This window comes from Triticum dicoccoides, chromosome 1B, assembly GCF_002162155.2.
Source record: "Triticum dicoccoides isolate Atlit2015 ecotype Zavitan chromosome 1B, WEW_v2.0, whole genome shotgun sequence".
Classification (NCBI taxonomy): domain Eukaryota; kingdom Viridiplantae; phylum Streptophyta; class Magnoliopsida; order Poales; family Poaceae; genus Triticum; species Triticum dicoccoides.
In genome coordinates, this window is record NC_041381.1 from 600,256,644 (window position 1) to 600,275,671 (window position 19,028).

Below are 19,028 nucleotides of genomic sequence, written 5' to 3' on the forward strand. Positions count from 1 at the left end.
TCTAAAATCATGGCACGCGGGCCCAAAGTGACAAGCATTAAGCATGGCAAATTCATAACAACATCCATCTCAGAACATAGTGGATACTAGGGATCATGCCCTAACAAAACTAACTCGATTACATGATGAATCTCATCCAACTCCTCATCGACCAGCGAGCCTACGAAGGAATTACTCACTCCCGATGGGGAGCATCATGGAATTGGCGATGGAGATGTATTGGTGATGATGAAGATCGATGATCCCCCTCTCCGAAGCACCAAACGAACTCCAGATCTGGCCTCCCGATGAAGAACAGGAGACGATGGCAATTCGGTCTTGTGAAACATGATAATTCTTTCTCTTTGATTTTTTATGGAATAATGGGATTTTATACCGTCGGTTTCAGGGTCAGCGGGGCCACCAGGTAGGCAGCACCCACCTCGATGCACCAGAGGGCAGGCGCGACCTGGTGGGTTGTGCCCACGCAGGTGCCCCCCTCTGGTATCTCTTACCTCCAGAAATTCTCTTTATTGATATAAAAAATCCTCGCAAAATTTCATTCCATTCCGATAACTTTTATTTCTGCACAAAAATAACACCATGGTAGTTTTGCTGAAAACAGTGTCAGTTCGGGGTTAGTTTAATTCAAATCATGCAAATTAGAGTCCAAAACAAGAGGAAAAGTGTTAGGAAAAGTAGATACATTGGAGACGTATCAGGAGTGCCGAATCCTGCTAGGAACCCAAGTGGGACTCCTCCCACTCGGGGCGCGCCTAGGGCCGGTATCCTCCCCTCTCTCTCCTTTATATACGGGAGTGGGTGCACCTCTATGACACACAATTTTTCCAAGCCGTGTGCGGCGCCCCGCTCCACAGTTTATGCCTCCGGTCATATTCACGTAGTGCTTAGGCGAAGCCCTGTGTGGATAACTTTACCATCACCATCACCACCCCATCATGCTGACAGAACTCTCCCTCGACACTTTGCTGGATCAAGAGTTCGGGGGACGTCATCGAGCTGAACATGTGTAGAACTCGGAGGTGCCGTATGTTCGATGCTTGATTGGTTGGATCAAGAAGACGTTCGACTACATCAACCGCGCTAAGCTAAAGCTTCCGCTTTCGGTCTACGAGGGTACGTGGACACACTCTCCCCCTATCATTACTATGCATCTCCTAGATAGATCTTGCATGAGCGTAGGAAATTTTTGAAATTGCATACTACATTCCCAAATAGTGGCATCAGAGCCAGGTCTATGCGTAGATGATATGCACAAGTAGAACACAAAGAGTTGTGGGCGGTGATAGTCATACTGCTTACCACCAACGTCTTATTTTGATTCGGCAGTATTATTGGATGAAGCGTCCCGGACCAACCTTACACGACCACATTCATGAGACCGGTTCCACCGACAGACATGCAACTAGTTTTGCATAAAGGTGGCTGGCAGGTGTCTGTTTCTCCTACTTTTGTTGAATCAAATTTGACTGCAGCGGGTCCTTGTTGATGGTTAAAACTGCAAACTTTACGAAACACCATTTTGGTTTTGATGCGTAGGTAAGAACGGTTCTTGCTACAAGCCCGTAGCAGCCACGTAAAACTTGCAACAACAAAGTAGAGGTCGTCTAACTTGGTTTTGCGAGGCTTGTCGTGATGTGATATGGTCAAGACATGATGTGATATACGTTGTTGTATGAGATGATCATGTTTTGTAAAAGGTTATCAGCAACTAGCATGAGCCTTAAGGTTGTCGATTATTGTATGAAATGCAAACGTCATGTAATTACTTTACTTTATCAATATGCATTAGCGATCATTGTAGAAGCAACAGTTGGTGAGACGACCACTATAACATCCCAATTTTCAGTTTGGATTTTATACATAGATCATCATATGCATATCATATTTATTCTTGCATTTAGTTGAGATCCTAGAAAGCTTAAGCAAATCTAGGACCCAAGGAGAGAGTTGGACGTTTCACAGAAATCATATTTGAATTTATTTCAAATTTGAAGGAAGGATCATTTTGATTTTATTATTTTCACTCCAATTATTTCATATTAAAAATATATGAGAGAAGATAAAATGACTTCTTCAAACTGAGAGAAATATTGGAGAAAGAATTTTAAAATCAAATTATGATTTATTTGGCATTTTATTTGTTATTTTATTTGAATTAGAAAAATATGCATTTTTGAAAATTTTATTTTTAGGCCAGAAGAATGTTAACTTTGTTCTAAATATTTTATTTAGACTGTAAAAATTGTTTTTGGCATTTTTAGATTTTTTACATTTTATTAGGAATTTTTCTTTTGGCCTCCGAGGCACGGACGCCGAGGAGGAGTCCGACCCGGACTCCGCCCCGCGCCGGCCTCTCCTCCAAGCCGCCCCCCGGACTTTATATACGCCGCCCGCCGCCGCCTCCACCCCACCTCGCCCCACAGGCTCCATCAGTCGCAGCCACCATCCCACGCCACGCCGCCGTCGACCCCGTCGCCAGCAGCCGCAGCCGCCTCACCAGACGTCGTCGCCACCGTCAGATCCGTCGCCGCCGTTGCCGCCGGTTTTTTTTGAAGAACCAGTATAAAACCTCAAACCGTCTCATTTTTTTAGGTTTTCACGGTTTTAGATTAGATCAGTTTTTCGTTTTTATTTTAGTTACTTAACGAACGTTCGCTCATTCATTTTAACGAACGATTTTCACCGTATAAGTTCTGTTAGCGAACATTCACGTCGTATGATTTTTCTTTTTAGTTTATTTTTGGCCAGGGACCTATCCGCGAATAGTTTTATCACGATTCAGTACATGATCTCTAGATTAGAATAACCTTTTACTCATTTATCCAAATTAAATGAAACCAGCGCCCTAATCTTCGTATCATTCTGTTCTTTACAGTTAACCAACTTGAACATAATTTTGGTACTCTAAAAATTGAGTTTAGTCCAGATTAGTAAACGATCTTGTTTCGTTCGTATTTTGAGTTTCGTTGCTTCGTTTGAGTTGAATATTTTTGCAAATCATAGCTAATCACTTGTACCTACTGTTAAGATCTAATTCACATGTTAATATTGCTGTTAGGTTTAACTTTTGTTAGTTTAAGCCGTTTTCTTGGTTCGTGTTCGATTTGGATCTTTTCTCAGTTTTTCCCGTGTTTCGTTTGAGTGATTGCTTATGTATGCTATTGTTTGTCTACGCTAGATTACCCAGAGTGCGAAGCTTGTTAGTACGAATCTCTAGAGTTTGCAGATCGTTAGAAAGGCAAGTTACACTTTGATCATACTCTTATCTACCCAGTTTTTACTATGCATTAGTATTATTCCTCAAACAATTGCATGAGTAGGATTGGGAACATGTGGTTTTGGTTGTAGTGCTTGAGGTAGGAACCTAATACCTTTTGATCATCCCGGAAATATACGTTATGCTTATTTATTGCTTAGCCATGCTCGTAGACAGGGATTGGATCGTGGTTCACACATGGAAGTTTGAGAGTTATTTAATCTTGGATAACATTAATGTGGCAATTTTAATATACATCTGGTGGATGGGTTGCAGGCACCTGGGGAACCCAGCGTTGCCTATTTTGGGAAATCTTGGAGTACCCGTGTGATTTTTCCTATGGAAAGCCACCCAGGCTCAAAGGGATCATAAGATTATTCATGCTAGAAACTTCCGTGTGCAGCCACAAGCCATTATGGGCTCTGGCATAGTTAAGTAAGTTGCGTCAGCTCTTGAAGAGGTGGACTAGCAGATGTAGGGGAAAGTAGGTGTACCAGTCCGCCCAGATTAGGGAGTTAATGCTTCAGAAAGGCTATGTCTCGATCATCCAATCATGGATGCGGTCGAGTCTTGTGGGGAAAAGTGTGCAAACCTCTGCAGAGTGTATAAACTAATCATGGTTAGCCGTGTCCCCGGTAATGGACATCTTGAGTATCTAGCACTTGAATCTATTGATGTGATCTCATCACATTACTTTAATTAATTGATTTGGGTTAATGATGATATTTTTAATTGGGATTTTAGTTGGGGTTACCTTCTCAAGTAATGGGCAACATGGGAGTAGTTATATAAATTTATTCCTTTGTTGTAGGGAAAAACTAGCTTTATGCAAAATCATAAAACTTACAGCCTCCACCAGCCAAATATTGCATGTAGATGTAGTTCTTGCATTTCATTACTTTACCGTGTAACTCTGCCAGCATATTCAATGTGCTGACCTACATGGCTGCAACGTCTCATGTTGTAGACTACTCAGACAACGAATAAGGTGCGATAGGTCGTTGTTTTGCACTCAGCTATGCCGTTGGAGTTGATGGACTCATTTACCTTCGAAGTTGTTGCAGTTATTTAGTTTAGATGGCCTTTAGCCATGATATTTTGTGTAAACATACTCTTTATGAGGACTCGATGTAATAACTGTGTGATTGAAACTCTGTTATAATTCCTCTAGTACTGTGCGTGTCAGCATTACCGATCCAGGGATGACACTGATGCACATAGACTTGACCGTTTGAGGTCTGGTCGCTACAACCACGACGCTACCATGGAGATCAGTGTGTCAAGCCGGTGATGATGGAGATCATGACGGTGCTTTGGAGATGGAGATCAAAGACACAAGATGATGATGGCCATATCATGTCACATATTTTGATTGCATCTGTTGTTTATCTTTTATGCATCTTATTTTTCTTAGTACGACGGTAGCATTATAAGATGACCCCTTACTAAAATTTCAAGGTATAAGTGTTCTCCTTGAGTATGCACCGTTGCGACAGTTCGTCGTGCTGAGACACCACGTGATTATAGGGTGTGATAGGCTCTACGTTCACATACAACGGGTGCAAGAAAGTTTTGCACATGCGGAATACTCGGGTTAAACTTGACGAGCCTAACATGTACAAACATGGCGTCGGAACATTGGAGACCGAAAGGTCGAGCATGAATCATATAGTAATTTGATTAATTGAACTTTAATTTATCATGAACTTAGTCCTGATAGTATTTTCAAATTATGTTGTAGATCAATAGCTCACGTTGTAGCTCCCCTATGTTTTTGATATGTTCCTAGAGAAAACTAAGTTAAAAGTTGATAGTAGCAATGATGCGGACTGGGTCTGTGATCTGAGGATTATCCTTACTGCTGCAAAGAAGAATTATGTCCTTGATGCACCGCTAGGTGACAGACCTATTGTAAGAGCAGATGCAGAAGTTGTGAACGTTTGGCAACATCGGTATGATGACTACATGATAGTTTAGTGCGCCATGCTTTACGGCTTAGAATCCGTGCTGCAAAGATGTTTTGATCGCCATGGAGCATATGAGATGTTTCGAGAGGTGAAATTGATATTTCAGACTGATGCGCTTGTCGAGAGGTATGAGACCTCTGACAAGTACTTTGCCTAGTAGATGGAGGAGAATGGCTCAGCCAGTGAGCATGTGCTTAGAATGTCTGGGTACTACAATCGCTTGAATCAAGTGGGAGTTAATCTTCCAGATAAGATAGTGATTGACAGAGTTCTCTAGTCACTATCGCCAAGCTACTAGAACTTCATGATGAACTATAATATGCAAGGGATGACGAAAATGATTCCCGAGCTCTTCGTGATGTTGAAATCAGCGAAGGTAGAAATCAAGAAAGAGCGTCAAGTGTTGATGGTTAACAAGACCACTAGTTTCAAGAAAAAGGGCAAGGGAAAGAAATGAAACTTCAAGAAGAATGGCAAGTAAGTTGCCGAAGAAGCCCGAAACTAGACATAAGCCTGAAACTGAGTGCTTCTACTACAAAGGGAATGGTCACTAGAAGCGGAACTACCCCAAATACTTGGCAGATAAGAAGGATGGCAAAGTGAACAAAGGTATATTTAATATACATGTTATTGACGTGTACTTTACTAGTGTTCATAGTAACCCTTGGGTATTTGATACCGATTCAATTGCTAAGATTAGTAACTTGAAACAAGAGTTGCAAAATGAATAGAGACTAGTTAAGGGCGAGGTGATGATGAGTGTTGGAAATGATTCCAAGGTTGATATGATCAACATCGCACACTTCCTCTACCTTAGGGATTAGTGTTGAACCTAAATAAATGTTATTTGGTGTTTGTGTTGAGCATGAATATGATTAGATCATGTTTATTGCAATGTAGTTATTCATTTAATTCAGAGAATAAGTGTTGTTCTTTTTACATGAATAAAACCTTCTATGGTCATCCACCCAATGTAAATGGTTTATTGATCTCGATCCTAGTGATACACATATTCATAATATTGATGACAAAAGATGCAAAGTTGATAATGATAGTGCAACACATTTGTGGCAGTGCCGTTTAGGTCATATTGGTGTAAAGGGCATGAAGAAACTCCATGCAGCTGGGCTTTTGGAATCACATGATTATGAATCATTTGATACTTGCGAACCTTGCCTCATGGGCAAGATGACTAAAAATCCATTGTCCAGAACAATGGAATGAGCCAATGACTTATTGGAAATAATACATACGGATGTATGCTATCTGATGAGTGTTGAGGCTCGCGGCGGGTATCGTTATTTTCTGACTTTCACAGATGATAGGAGCAGATGTGGGTATATCTATTTAATGAAACACAAGTCTGAAACTTTTGAAAAGTTCAAAGAATTTCAGAGTGAAGTGGTGAATCATCGTAATAAGAAAATAAAGTTTCTACGATCTTATCACAGAGGCGAGTTTGGCCTTCATTTAAAACAATGTGGAATAGTTTCACAACTCACGCCACCTGGAACACCACAGTGTAATGCTGTGTCCGAATGTCGTAACCGTACTTTATTAGATATGGTGCGATCTATGATGTCTCTTACCGATTTACCACTATCGTTTTGGGGTTATGCATTAGAGACAGCTGCATTCATGTTAAATAGGGCACCGTCTAAATCCGTTGATATGACACCGTATGAACTATGGTTTAGCAAGAAACCTAAGATGCCATTTCATATAGTTTGGGTTTGCAATGCTTATGTGGAAAAGATTCAGCCTGATAAGCTTGAACCGAAATCGTAGAAGTGCGTCTTCATAGGATACCCAAAAGAAACTATTGGGTACACCTTATGTCACAGATCTGAAGGCAAGATTTTTGCTTCTAAGAATGGATCATTTCTAGAGAAGGGGTTTCTCTCGAAAGAAGTGAGTGAGAGGAGTAGAACTTGATGAGGTAATTGTACCTTCTCTCGAATTGGAAAGTAGTACATCAGAGAAAACTGTTCTCGTGATGCCTGCACCAACTAGAGACGAAGCTAATGATGATGATCATGAAACTTCAGATCAAGTTACTACAAAACCTCGTAGGTCAACCAAAACATGATCCACACCAGAGTGGTATGGTGATCGTGTCCTGGAAATCATGTTATTAGAACAAGGCTAACCTATGAACTATCACTGGTACGCGTCGGTGCTATACAAACAGTTTTAAACCCCTTTCCGCAACGGCATTTGGAACCGTCGCCAAGTGAGTGTGGGCGATAGGGGGGTCCTTCCCACACGACCCAGAAACCGTCGGGGATAGGCCCTCCTGGCACACAAGTTGGCTCGTGTGCGATCGGGAGAGACATGGAAACCCAATTGTTTCCGTTTGTATGTACATCCCACACGGTGAATCCCAGAAAAACATTTCCGTTCGTATGTATATCACACACAATCAATCCAAGGAGTACATTTCCATTCTTATGTACATCACAAACGATTAGGTCGCTATAGTCGTGTGAAAAATTTGGACACCAACATTTAATCTGTCGATATGTTTGTGATAGGTACATTATCGCACACGGTTCAAGAATGTAAAATGTGTGCGGTGCCTGTACTAACGCCAACGTGTACATTATCGTAACTGTGTGCGATTGGTATTCCTATCGCACACGCACACTGGTTTGAAATGTTTGCCGTATTACCATGAATCGCACACGCATTTGAGATGAAACTGTGTGTGCGTCCGAAGGGCATCGCAAACGTTTCACGTCAAAGAATCATCTGTTTTCTTTTTTCATCGCACACGTTGTTTTCTTTCTAACCGTGTGCACAATATTTTATTCGCTCTTGTAGAATTTTTTTGGTTGTAATTTATTATTCGAATTGGAATTTTTGAAATATGAAAAGTGCAATTCAAATTCTCAGCACAATGGTTCAACAACAAACCCATCAATAAAATTGTTAGTACAATATGTTCAGTAATTATAGGGTTAGACAACACCTAACTCTGATGAACCACAATATTTACAGGCGGTAAAGGTGAAGAGACAAGTGTAAATCATTTTGATTGTCGATGTTGTTGAAGAAATGGATTATCCATGATGTGGCTTCCTACATGCCATAGGCACGCACAACTTTTGTCCAACCCCTTGTGACAACCGCTCGCTCATCCTTCACCGCCTTCAAGAAGACTTTTAGAGCATTATCATGGTAGCATGAATTATATACTTTAACCTTAGTTGCCTCCACTCTGGTCATGTAGTTTGTAAGGTAATCATCAGTAAATAGCTTTGGAAACCACTGAAAAGAGAAAAAAATTAGATCATGAGGTCTAATAGAGTAACCAGTAAATGTTAGAAGCAACCAGTAAATGTTAGAAGCAACCAGTAAATGTTAGAAGCTAAATGAGATGCACAAATGATGTAAAATACAACAACCTACATTCCTAAGTACAAGTATTTTTAGAGATTTCAATATGAACTACATACGGATGTGTATAGAATTATAGATATAGTTTAGATTAGAATCTAGATTCACTCATTTTGCTCCTTATGTAGTCTATATTGGAATCTCTAAAAATATTTAAATTTAGGAATAGATGGTGTATAAGACATGGGATGCAGCTAACCTCGACGGCAAACAATAGCATCCCCCATTGTAGCCCTGTGTAAGTACATGGAAAGCCAATGTTAACTACAACAGGGTTAACATCCACCAAAAATAGCAAATGGTAATAAAACGGCAACATCTTTAGTGATATCTTCATTGTAAAAGAGTAGCATGGTAGCAAAGGGACGGATTAAAAAATGGATACAACTGTTAATTGCAACAGGCTTAACAACATCCTAATTCATGTTTTGTAAGTTTGTAGCCATTGAAATACAATTGTTTAAAAATGGATACAATTGTTAATTGCAACAGGCTTAATGGCCATTGAAATCGGTACTGATAAAAATGCAATTGGCAGAGTTAAACATCATAAGGCAGGTGCTGCCAGAGTAGATAATGGCGCAGTTGTCTATAAAAAGGTAGGGGAAGTAGCTAAAACGTGTTAGGCATGTTTACTACAAGATGCTTAAGACATCGACCGTACAAAACATAGCCATTAATTGCAACTGGTATTGGTAAGATTGAACTGGTGAGTTCATACTTGGTAAGTCCTGAGAGGTACTTGCTGGGGCACTTCATCTTGGCCAGAGCCCGCCCAAAGTCAACGGCGGCGGAGGCAAGCTCTTCCTCCGGGTCTAAGCGTGGATCAGTGGCCCCAACATGTGTACCTACAAGAAGCAAGTAAATGTTAGAAGCCAAACCGCAATTGCACAAATGATGTAAAATGCTGTAAGACATGGGATGTAGCTAACATCGACGGCAAACAACAGCATCGCCTGTTATGGCCCTACGTAAGTTCATGGATAGGAATGTTAAGTACAAGAGGGTTAGCATCCACCAAAAATAGCAAATGGCAAGCATCTCTAGTATATCTTCATTGCAGAGAGTAGCATGGTAGCAAAGTTTGTTGCTGGTATTGGTGAAATTGAACTGAACAGTTAATACTTGAACATCACACAGTGTGCAGTACCGAAATAAACAAGGCACGAACATGATTAATACATCAAACGTTCAAAACATAGCCATTGCAAGTGGTATTGGTAAGATTTAGCTGCTCACATCATACATGTTAAGTCCTGGGGGGTAGTCGCCGGGGCACTTCTTCTGGGCCAGAGCCTGCACCATGTCGGCGGCGGTGGAGGCGAGGTGTGCCTCCGGGTCAACATGCACAGCGGCCATCGTGCCATGGATCACCATCAACTCCTCGACCTCCACGTGATATATGGTTGGGATTGCGCGGCGATGCTCTGGAGGTAGGGACGGTGGGGATTTGGAGGCATGAGGATGTTTCGCAGGCGCCATTTAAGAAATCAGTCCGGGGTCGTGATAGATATCGGTGGGTTACCTATGGTTGAACCTGTGGTTACACCGGCGGTGGTTTGAGCTGCCGGTAGGGGCGTGGGGCGTGGAGGGGAGGGGAGGTGGGGGGAGATACTGAGGAAATTTGATGGGTGTGGATATGGTTGGAGGAATAAATTCTGAAATCGCTCACCTAATGAAAATTTCACTACGAAACTTGAAACTTGGGTGGGGGAAACACACAACAAAGACGAAGCACGTAAAATACTCGTGTGCGACAAAACAGAAAATTGGCAGTTCATGTCTCCAAAAAAATGTACACGTGTAGTCAATTTTTTTTGGTCAAGCAAAAAAACGCACACGGGTGGGGATTAAATTTTTCTATTTTCTGGTTTTATCTCTTAATTGCAGATCTCTTTGTACCTCTGAATTTTTGACTTTTTCCTTCTAGGTGGAAACCTTTCAAAAATATTGATGGACTTGTATATCTTCCCTAGACAATTTCGTTTTATCAGTGGAATTATTTCTACAACTATTTTTCCCGAGCTTTATTTCTTTAAAAATGTTTTTTCATAAGTTTTAGAGTCCCATTTGCACTGCAACCTATTTAAATATTTCTTTTAAATTTCCACCAAAATTTGGAGATGTCAGTAGATGCATATAATTTATTTCTATGCAAAACCCCTGTGAGGTTCTTGGGAAAATTTGAGCAAATCATCCTCATCTTCATTCTAGTTTAGTTTGGTGTTTTTGTACTGCAACCATGTTTTATCTTGCCCTAATGCCCTTGATGTTTCTCCTGCTTATAGACTAGCCTACCAAACCCTTAAGTCCAGGAGATTGGACCCATTGGAATATTTTTGGTCCATGCAATAATGCCCTTTATTTTCTGTCCAGATTTTGTTTTCTCAAAAACTTGCACTAGGGAGTTTTTGTTTTTGTCAAACTAACCTTGCCACCCTCTTTATCATCTAAAGAGACTCCGATCTGGAGTTTTTGGCCACCCAAAGAGATGCCTAGATGCCCATGGCATACTGTCGAGCACCTTGTGTTCACGGACAGTTTGGGCATAGTTTCATATTTGCATTGTGATCTTGCCCCTCTGGACAAACCAGCATGTCCACTAATCTCCTAGCCACCTCTGAACTTGTCCCATTATTTTGCATTGTCACCCAAGCTCTCTAGTCCACCCTGGCATTCCATCGAGCACATGGCGCGCGTGCTCTGGGCGCTCCTGGAGCGCATGTTTTGCACGCGCGCATGCAACCAAGCCGCCACGTTCGCTTACCCCGCGCCCTGGCCTTTGCTCGCCTGCAGAGCCACGCCCGTCCCCATCCACTCATCAAAACCATCCAAGCCACCCCTGGAGCCCCATAGCGCCACCGTTAGGTCAGCCATGGCAGCTAGCGGACGGCCGTAGCAGGCTCCTACCATGGACGGCTCCGCCCGAGCCACAGCCGCGCGCCAGCTCGCCCCTGAACAGCCCGAGCTCATCCATTCACTCCTCCAAGCCGCCCTTGCATCGCCATGTCGCCTACGGCCACAGAAGCATCTCACCACTGATCTTATCCCCGGCCGCCTCGGATCTGACCTAGTTACGCTATAAATAGGGACCCCGAGCTCGTCCAGACCTTCAGGCGACCTCAGGCCATCCCTCTAGTGCTCCCATAGCTAGAAATCGATGGAGGGAGGCCGTCTTCCCCGTCTCCGGTCAGTTCGACCGCCACCATGCTCCGGTCCCGTTCGTCCCGAGCAGGGCCTCCCCAGTCCATCCAGTGCCACCATCCGACTCCCCTTGACCTTGCGGAGCCACCACGCCTCTCAAACCCAATCGGGAGCCACCGTAGCTCGAGACCCCGATCCACCAGAAGCCACCGTCCACCGCGGAGCTTGCCGCCGGCGACCCCCTTTGTCCCCATGACCCCCTCGACCACTGGGAGGACCGCCCTGGACTGGCGGATCCATCCTTGCCTTCGGAATCCCGCAGGGAGCCGCCGTTCGTCGATGGCGATCGCCGGAGCCTCGCCACCGCTCGGCCAGAGGAGAAGGAGGCGCGGCCGACTGGTCAAACTTGACCAGTGGGCCTAAGGGATCCACTGTCAGTCCATATTGGCGTAAGTGGAAACGTATTCCACCGAGTACGCCTTTGCTAGGGGAAAGCGTAAGCCCCCGAACTATTTTCTTTTTCTGATTTTTGTTTAAAACAGAATTTTGACTAAACTTTGACTAGCTATAACTTTTTAAATATAACTCTGTTTGATTTGATTCTTTTTCTGTTGTTTCTCAAATTTTGTATAGTTTATTTTCATATTTATTTGAAACTTTTCCAGACAACTTTTTTTTACTGTTTTGGAACTATGTGTTAATTCAATTTTTTGTAAAATAGGATTTTGAAGAAGAAGGCAACTTTCAAAAAGTGCACCCCACTTACATACTCTTGAAGGCAAGCATTCTGAACCCCGGCATAATATTTGTTGTGTGTTGTTCGATGCCTATACGACACCATCGTGACGCAAAGTATTCGGTATTTTATGTGGTGCTATGATCATATTCATGAGTGCATAATAATGATTCCTCGCGGTTGGAATTTGATATGCTTCGGATAGTAACCGCCCTCATATGCCTTTCATGCCTATCGGAAGGAATCAGGGAAAGTCTCTGTCTTGGGTAGACACGAGCTTGTCTCTAGTTCTTTGTCGAGACGGTTATGTCCGGTAAGGCATGGTCAGGTATGATGAGTGGTGATTGTGTCTGATTGGTGTGAAATATATTTCTTATGCTTATCATGCAGGAAATGCTTTAACCTCCAAAGTCGACCGTAGATCGAGTCTTGTTCCAATAACCCCCATACTTTCTTTGTACTACCACTTGTCCCTGCCATAGATAGGGTACGATTCAGTAAGTTGTCAACCCCTGCCTAGCACACACCATACAGAGAGGCCATGGTGGAAGATATCAGCTGCATCCGGTAGACATGCCACCTGGTCCGGGGGCATGGGTGTTTTCGGTTGGAGCCGAGGGGGTAGCTCCCCTAGTTTGTGCGCGTTATAAATTTTTTGATCCCATGCTAGTCGAGGTTGTAGCCTCCCCACTTAGAGTTTTGCTTAACGGGTGTCGTGGGTGATTCTAGACACTAGTAAGTTAGGCTGGTGTGCGGTCAGTCGTGTTTTCAATTAAAAGACCATAGACGGAATTAGTCCCGATGGACTAAAGGAATCCGTTACTCATGGGTAAAGAGTACACCCTCTGCAGAGATTATATCTATTTGAATAGCCATGTCCATGGTTAAGGACTACAGTCTGGGATGGGTCGAGTGTCGGTCTTAGTGTCGGTCTTCGGAGGAAAAATTGCTAAACCAGAACGTGGATCATGACTTGTGACTCATGATGATTATGATTATAATTATTGTGGACTAACCATTTAGATTATTTGAATTATTGAGTATCCCTGGGACGGTTGTATCTCCTGGATATTCACTGTTATATTTCTCTTATAAGCCCTTTATGTGGTGTCGCTCAGACGCCCGACTGTGGCATGCTTGCTATTTAAATTACTTATAAGCCCTTTATGTGGTGTCGCTCAGACGCCCGACTGTAGCATGCTTGTTATTTAAATAATTTATAAGACCTTTATGTGGTGTTTCTCAGACGCCCGACTGAGGCATGCTTTATATTATTATCCTTTCGAGGCGTCGCTTCAGACACCCGATCGGTGCATTCTATTACTACTCCCTTATTGCATATTCATGTTTATATGAATAACCTGTGTGCGTGCATCATGAATTTTATTTCGTAACTGACGAAGTGATCATGGCATATTTTAGAGCATAATTATCATCTGTTATATTATACCTGTGTTCATAATGTTTGCGAGTACATTCAAAGTACTCACTGGCTTGTCCCTGGCTATTGTCTTGGCCAGATTTCTTGCATGGATAGGAGCACTGCGATGAGAGCCCCGGAACCTAGGCAGTGATGATAACAGTCTCGCAAAGATAGGAGTTATCCAGGTCAGCTGTTCCTGTGGGAAATGGAGTCCCATAGACGCTAATGAACCGCAAACCGCTTCCGCCATCAACCACTAGAAACCATTTGTTGTACTCATAGGCCAGAATGGTCTTGTACTACACATTTTGTATTTTTCTTGGAGTTTCTGTATCAAGTTGGTGTCTCATCAGCTAACAGTAATCCTGGGGCTAGTGAGCACAAGGGCCATTTTCTTGGAAATTAATATCCTGGAAAACCGGTCGCGACACAACGCCAGGCGTCATGTTTCTCAAGCATTTATTTCATTTTTAGTATACCTAGTAAATGATGCGTTTATATGGTTGACTATATATTGCCACACATTTCCTCGAAATATATGTCCATTCCTTGTAAAAAGGCATGAGAATTTACTAAATGGCACAAGGATGGTTTTCTAGACCGTTCTTATGCACCTTTTCATGCCACAATTGTTTGAATCTGAATTATGTGCATTAATACCTATAGAATGCAAATAATCCCCTAAATATGGTAATTGAACACGGAAAAGTGTCAAATTTGAACATGGTGATTTGTAGGGTCACTACTAGGGAAAAGCCTATACACAGAATCTTAGCAGCAGCGCGGTTCAAAAAGGAGCGCTGCTGCTAACTAGTAGTAGCGCGTGTCCTGTAAACTCGCTGCTGATAAGGATTTAGCAGTAGCGCGCTCGGCCTAGAACGCGCTGCTACAAATATCGACCGGCGGTGTTCACCTAACTCTAAGTAGCAGTAGCGTGCTCGCAAGAACCGCGCTACTGCTAAGTATGTAGTAGTAGCGCGCTTTTTCCGAGATCGCTGCTGGTAAATTTCAAATTGCCACACTTTTTGTCCAAGTTAGCAGTAGCGCCGTATCCCAAAGCGCGCTCCTGCTAAATCCTTATCAGCAGCGCGTTTTATGTCCCGCACTACTGCTAACCCGCACCAACCCAACACCTTTCCCCACCCGTCCCTCCCCTCCCCCTCCTCTTTTCACTTCCCCCTACCTCCCCTCCTCTCTTCCCTTCCCCCTACCTCCACCACATGCTCCCACTCTCACTCTTCTTCTTATCCTCAATACTTCTCCCCCATTACTCTCTCTCTTCTATCCACCTTTCTCTCTCTTCGTTACTCCTACATAACTACACCACCTCCATTAATGCATCTCCTTTCTCTTTTTCCTTCCCCCTCCACTAGTTGAAGTTGTCTCCTCCCATATTAGGTAGCTAGGTAGATGTAGGATTTAGTTAAGTGACCTATTTGCCCCCTAACTAGATCTATATTTGTCAAGAAGAGCTGTGTGCACTTTTGATCTCCCTACAACATCATCTCCACCGTGTGCTCGAGATAGAGGTGATGAAAATTTCATGCTTTTGCAAAATGGAAATATGTTTATGTGTGTGTGATATGTTTGTGGAAATTGTGATTGTGGCATGAGTTGACGCCGCCAAATTGTGCTTTTGAGTTGCCTATGTTTTGTCGAAATGTCGATTTATTTCCGTTTCGGCGAATTCCGGGCAAACTCTAGATCCATATATGTCCTATTTTTAGGGAAGGTCATGCCAAAAAAATTTATGACTTTGATGCATGCATGCATTTTTATAATGAATTTGTTTATTATTACCATGCAGAGTTGATGATGGTTAGTGGAACGATGGTGGACAGGTGGTTGCGGTCGGCGGTGCAGGACATGAAAGAAAATAACCGGACAGAGGTTTTATGTCCGTGTCGAAAATGCAAAGGAATAGTTTGGCTCGACCCCCATGACGATGGTCGTGTCGAAGCGCACCTGCTCATGACTGGTTTCATGGATGGCTATACTCGGTGGATAATTGAAGATGAGGATGATGATGTTGAGGATGCCGACGGGGGAGGCAATGATGACACGGGGCAAGACGAAGAGATGGTCGATAATGGCGGCGGGGAAGAGGACGGACATGGCGGCGGAGAAGGGGCCGGACATGGCGGAGGAGAAGGGGCCGGACATGGCGTCGGAGAGAACGACATGGACTCCACGCAGCAGAGTTCGTCGGTACTAAGTTCAATTGTGCGGGACCCTCATGTTCAAGCATTGCTTTGCAAGGAGACGAGTACTGAGAGAGCTGCTTCTAGAGAGGAGGCTAAGCTGGAGCAACTGATGGTAGACTCGAACACTCCATTGTATGATGGTTGCAATCCTGAGGTGACCCGCTTGAGTTTCACGCTCCAACTCCTAAAGACGAAGGCTAAAAAGAAATGGACCGACACTAGCCTCGATGGGCATCTCAAGTACCTAAAGGATGTTTTTCCCGCGGGTAATCTATGTCCTACTAGTGTTGATGAGGCCAAGAAGATCGTGTGCCCTCTTGATCTGCCACACGTTAGATACCATGCATGCATCAACGATTGCATAATTTATCGGAAGGAGCACGCGGAAAAAACAAGCTGTCCGGTGTGCAATGCTTCTCGATATAAGAAGGCCGGGAAGAAATGTCCCCAGAAAGTTGTATGGTACTTACCGATCTCTCCTCGTCTCCAGAGGTATTTTGTAGATCCCAAGGAAGCAAAGCTAATGCGCTGGCACGCGGAGAGGAAGAAGCCCGACGATGGAGATGATCCGAAGCTGAGACACGTGAAGGATGGAAGCCAGTGGAGAGCGTTGAACAGCTTCTATCGGTATTTTGAATGTGATGCAAGGAACATCATGCTCGGCGCGTGTACCGATGGCATGAATCCGTTTGTCAACCAGAACACCAACCATAGCACATGGCCCGTGTTTGTATGGATGTACAACCTCCCCCTTGGTTGTGCATGAAATCGAAGTACATTCACATGAGCATGCTTATTCAAGGGCCGAAACAACCAGGAAATAATATTAATTTGCATCTGGGGCTACTTCAAGAGGAGTTAGACACGTTATGGAAAACACCGGCCAAGACATGGGAGGCCAGCAAAGTTGAGTATTTCAACATGAGAGCCGCACTGATCACGACAGTGCAGGACTATCTCGGTTACGGATATGTGGCAGGCCAGGTGTGCCATGGATATTGCGGATGCACGCGGTGCATGGATGATACGACGTCTCACCAGCTAACATCAAGGAAAGATGGCGGGTCTGGGAAAATCGTGTACATGGGGCATCAAAGATGGCTTGAACAGGACGACCCGTGGAGAAACCATGGAGATCTATTCAATGGTCACGCTGAGCATCGAGGACCTCCACGTAAGCGGAGCGGTGCCGAAATCGATGAGCTGTTGAAAAACTGGAAGGAGTGCCCCGCGCCGCGAAAGACGATGAGAAAGGCGCCGGAGCCGCTGCTGAAGGTATGGAAGACGAGGTCTGTGTTCTGGGACTTGGAGGACTGGCACAAACTCGATACACCTCATTGCCTTGATCAAATGCATATCTGTAAGAATGTCCTTGAGAGCTTGCTCGCAACACTGATGAACATGCCGGATAAGACCAAGGTTGGGCCGAAGTCAAGAAAAGACTTGCAAGATTTGAAAATCAGGGAAGATCTGCACATGCCGGCCCATAAAATGTCAGACGAGACAGAGACGGAGATAGAGGCACGGGAGAAGAAGGTCAAGAAAATAAACAAAGAGGATTATTGCCCCCCTTCTTGCTTCACCTTAAGTCAGGCTGAGATCAATCAATTCTTTAAGTGCCTTACCGGAGTCAAAGTTAGTTCCGGTTACTGTGGCAAGATAAGCAGATATCTAGACACGGACAAGAAAAGGTTCAGCGGGATGAAGTCTCATGACTGTCATGTGATGATGACGGAGATACTACCTGTTGCCCTTAGAGGGATAATGGACAAGCACGTCCGTGACACGCTTATTGGTCTCTGCAACTTTTTCGACGTCATCTCTCGAAAGTCGATCAGTGTGAAGCAGCTCCAAAGGCTACATGAAGAGATCGTTGTGATACTGAATGAGCTTGAGATGTACTTCCTGCCCACGTTCTTCGATGTGATGGTGCATCTATGTGTCCATATTGTGGATGACATAATAGACCTGGGGCCGTCATTCCTGCACAACATGATGCCATTTGAGAGGATGAATGGATCATCAAAGGATTCGTTCGTATGGACAGTGATGATCAGAACTCAGGGGTGACAATGGAATGCATGACCGGCAGCGACCACGGCACAACTGAACGATTTTATGGAAGGGTCGAGGAGATCTGGGAGCTTGACTACTCTAGACTGGACAACACGATGATATTCCATGTCAGATGGGCTAAGAATGTCGAAAGAGAAAGCCGGATGTTCACTACCATGACTATACCCGACGCTAAGAGCGCTACCATGAACGCTATCGCAAAAAACGAGCCATGGGTACACGCTAAGCACGTGACACAATGCTTCTTCATAACTGACCCGCGCAATCCCAGCCGTGTTGTCGTGAGGAGAGGCAAAAGGAACATCATTGGAATGGATGGAGTCGCCAACGAGGAAGACTATGATCAGTACGGCAACCCAATGAGGGAAGATGACGATGATGATGAAGTATACGTCAAAAGAAGAATCAATACTACATTACCTAAGAAAAATCGTACTCCATGGAAAAGGCAAAGTCACGATGAGGGGCTCAATTATTCTTCGATGAACAAGAAGGGAAAGAAGCTGACTCAAAAACGAAAACGTCAGCACCGAGGAAACGTATGTTATGGGTCCAATGATGTGTAATATATATATATATATATATATATATATATATATATATATATATATATATATATATATATATATGTTCCTAATTTGTATACACACTTAGCCATTATTATGCATGGGTCCAATGATGTGTAATATATATGTTCCTATTTTGCATACATACTTAACCGTCAAATGATGCAATATATATCGCCCTCCCTTCGTTCACTGCCCTCGGGAAATAAAAGTGGGATAAAATAAAGGAAAAGAAAAAGGAAAACCGCTGCAGC